Genomic DNA, 4,020 nt, shown 5'->3' on the forward strand with positions numbered 1-4,020 from the left:
TCATAAACTCTCCATCGCTCCTTCCTCTTTGAAGTTGAGATGCATCTTTACTCTGAGGGAAAAGGATCATTGTTAATGTTCTGTCCTGCAAATTGATGGAACCAGTACATTTCCAGTCAGCCCCTCAGGGTAATATCATTGCCCTCTGGGCTGATTGGTAGCCAGAATTCATACCCCCTCATTAGTGTGCTGCTGTTTTGCACTACAGAAGGGCCTCAGTAGCTGCTTTTGCTGTCGCATGCAAAGGAGAGTCCTTTAGCATACCCATGCATGTGAATGAGGTCTGTGATCATCTTGGCATCGGAGATCCCTAAATGCATTAAAACCTGTTTCATAATACTATACAATTGACTACTCTGATGGTGGCCTTGTAGGACTTTATAATATTCATTGGCTTCTGATTTTCAATACAGTTGTTCCTAAATTTCCTATCCTTTAGTCCATCTTCACAGGTCACAAAATTACCGAGATGGTGTGTACCAGACGATTCAAGAGTGAAGACAGCGGGACCAATTATTTGGAGGTGGTGTACTTAGTAACAGCCTTGGTGCCCTTGTACACAGCATGCTTAGCCAGAATCCCTCGCAGCAGCAGGAGCATAGCGGTCTGGATCTCCTGGGAAGTGATGGTGGAGTGCTTGTTATAATGCTCCAGGCAGGATGCCTCCCCAGCAGTGCCCTCAAAGATGTCATTGACTAGAGTTCATATTGCACATGGCCTTAGAAGAAATGCCGGTGTCGCGATGTACACGTAGATAGAGTAACTTTTCTTCCTCATCTTGCACCATGTCTTATCTACCCTCTTCTGAATCTTAGTCACTGCTGTCGTAGAGCCCTTCTTGGGGGTGGCAGCAGAGTTAGGTGGATCAGGCATTCTGGTTCATGAAGACAGTTCACTCAATAAAATACAGAAAGAACAAGCTGGTATGCTGGTGGCAAAAGTGTCATTTCAACTTGGACTAACTGTGACACAGAAAGCTCTTGAAGCCCTTCTCTGTCACTGTGCAATAGGCAAAGAAGGGTTTCTTCATTTCTACCATAGTGTCTGCAAAGTCCTGAGGAGTAGAGCTGTTCTGGGCGATTGACAGCTTGTTTTATCTGGACAGTCTCCATGTGGGGTCAGAGTCAATTTTTTCTTGCTTTGAGTAATTTTCACATTACTACATGGACAAGATTGCTGTGATTCGGACAGAGCTGTCTGCTGTCATGATGGGAGGGCAATGTCTTGAGGGGTCAAACACTGTGTTTGCTCTAAATTTTGGCTGATGTCCCTCACTGAAGTCCCAGTTATTGGCTTTGTGATTTTTATTCTTTATGTCTGTTTTATTTTATAAGGGCATATCACATTGTGGGTTTATTATGTGCTGATGAACATGGGACGACTATGTTATACCGTATATATTGTAATGGGGCCTGGTTGGGAATCTTTGTATTTTATTTGTATTTAGGATATCTATCCATACTGAGTTTTCTCAAACATTATGCAAAAAGTAGGGATCACATAGGCACTTTACTACATTTGCTACAAGTAAATAAATAAATAATGAGCACTCGGTTGATAGTTAATTGCACTCTTGATAACAGGATAATATAGGGGGACTAATTAATTATACCTTCCTTATTTAACACGAGTGTTTCCTTTCTCTGAAGGTATCAGTCACCAAAGGCCATATGGAGAAAGAGATCCATTTATGTTTGTTTTGTTTTTAAATCATCTGTCTACTCTATTCTTTTCTGTACTAAATAAATATCTTGTTTTTAGGAAAAAATGTTCAGTCTGGGTAGTCCACACTGGTAATTTGTCTTTGAAGAGAGAACTGAGCAGGTACCAATGCCAGAGGTTCCTGACAAGTTACAGGGGCCTGTGCACTTAGGGACTGCACTCTGCCATCAGCCTAAGAGTGAGAGAATTGCAGGATTCCATTGAAAGGGGTATGGCAAAAAGCCCCTCATCATGGAGTGACTCTGAGAAACTAAAGAAGTGACAAAGGAACGGGGCGGCCAATAACCCTTTTACAGGGTGTAAAAAAGTCTAATTAAATAGCAACATTATTGGACCAGCACAAGCAATTAATTTATCTATTACATTACTTGGTGCTTCAGAGCTAGACTGGTATCATCATCACACTGAAGGGTGATTCCGTAGGTAAAACCATTCTTCTTCTATAATGAATTTGTGGAAGAATATTTTCATGACAAAAGTTCCACAGGTATAAGAAACGTACTAAGGGCCCAATCTAATTCCAACTGAAGTTTGCAGGAGTTTTCCCATTGACTTTAATGGGAGTTGTACTGAGTTCTAAGCTCAGAATCACTATACATAACCAGTTTCACAAACTTTGCTGTTCTCCAAAGGTCTCGCCAATATGTTCCACATGTTCTTCCAGAGAATCAACACTGATGCTTGTGGCATTCTTATCTTAACACGATGTAGCTAATGCTGAGTGTCACTTCTGTCAGCATGAATTTGAAAAACCTCCCAAGTTATACCTCTGCAAATATCATCACTAACACTAACAGCAATTACTAACACTACATAGACGACTGTGGTTTCTGTAAATCCAGGGAAATAGCATCGGAAAACCTGAAAATCATTTGAAAAAAATATCCAGGCAAATGATTTTGTCACCAACATTCTGAATCTGTGAAAAACCTAATTGTTTTTCCATTTTCTTTTCCTTTGCCTTGGAGTCTTAATAGTGCTTTTGGAATCCACTCCAGAGAACCTTCATTTAATCATCCACATTAGCTAGACTAATTACAATTTTCAGTACCTGACACTCCCAGACCTCCAAGTAGAATTACCTTGAAGTGTTATTTGTACTGGGCTGTTAGTATTCAGAAGATGTTGCTTAATTTCTGCCAAACTCCTCAGATTTCATAGCTGTAATGTCTTTTATCTGACTTCCACTTTCTTTCAATAAAAAAACTGAAGTAGTATTTTCTTTGAGCTGTATAAACCTATCAAAATGGATAACATCTGAATGACAAAGCACGAGAACTAATAAAAATCAGTGACTGTGTGATCAAAAGCTTGTCAGACATATTTATCTGTCACCTACTTTATTTGATGTAGAAATATGGCTAGACTTTCATAATTATTTTTGTCTGTGAGTTTGGACAATTAAAATGTTATGTTTTTTTAAATTACTGAATATGATTTTAATTGTAAGATAACATAAAGGCCTTCAATGTCAACAGCAAACAGAAAAAGTCTTTCTTTGAAAGACTGATACTAAGACAGAAACAATTTTTCATTAATGGAAACCTTGGCTATTAAAAATATGACTAGTCTGCAGTATTAAGATATTAGAACATTAAGTCTTCTGTGTTGGGTTTTTGGTTTTCTTTGGAGAGGTACTGCCATAGTGATAGTGGGAAGCACTTGTCTCAGAGAGGAGCTCCCGGGGAGATCAGCCATTGTACCACATTTAGAAAGGCTGTCCCCACTGATCTGTGTACACAGGTGGGGCGGCAGCCTTTGCCCCTCCTTGTCCCCATGCACTGGCTAGTGCCAACAGAATAATTAATTCTGAAGAGGCCTTGTTCTACCTAAACTCATGGATTCCCATTGGTCCCATTCTGCCCTGTGCCCTCTCCCTTTCTTATAACTTCTTCCATGAATGGACCTTTTGTAGGATATATGAGTCCCCTTCCACCTCCCTTTTGTTGCCATGTAGGAATTAGGCACAATCTGGTCTTTAATGGGCATTAAAGGGCCAAAGACTGTAATTTTCAAAATGCTATGAGAACCTCTTCTCACGTGCCACGCTGGGACCTAGCTTTGGCTTTAAACACGATAATTTATCTTTCTCTTGACTAACAAATGGTTCTCTCTCTCACCAGTGATGTATCACAATGAGGGATGTGTGATGTGGATTTCAATAGAGGATGGCACATTGTGGACAATGTTTGATTCCCTGTCAAGAAGCAATGCAGGTTTTAGGCCAGAGATTAGCATGGGATCTGGACTGTTCTTTTTTATTAATCAGGTAAAGCAGTGGTGCACAACTGTTGCATC

The 4,020-nt window shown here is 40.1% G+C and overlaps 1 pseudogene; it reads right to left on the bottom strand.

The window, feature by feature from the left end:
• Positions 1-513: 513 nt before the first annotated feature.
• Positions 514-917, bottom strand: LOC137161616 (histone H2B 1/2/3/4/6-like; annotated as a pseudogene).
• Positions 918-4,020: the final 3,103 nt, after the last annotated feature.

The sequence above is a fragment of the Emydura macquarii genome, unplaced genomic scaffold (genome assembly GCF_026122565.2).
Source record: "Emydura macquarii macquarii isolate MOO-44397 ecotype Brisbane River unplaced genomic scaffold, CSIRO-AGI_Emac_v2 contig_2362, whole genome shotgun sequence".
In the NCBI taxonomy this organism is placed as follows: Eukaryota; Metazoa; Chordata; order Testudines; family Chelidae; genus Emydura; species Emydura macquarii.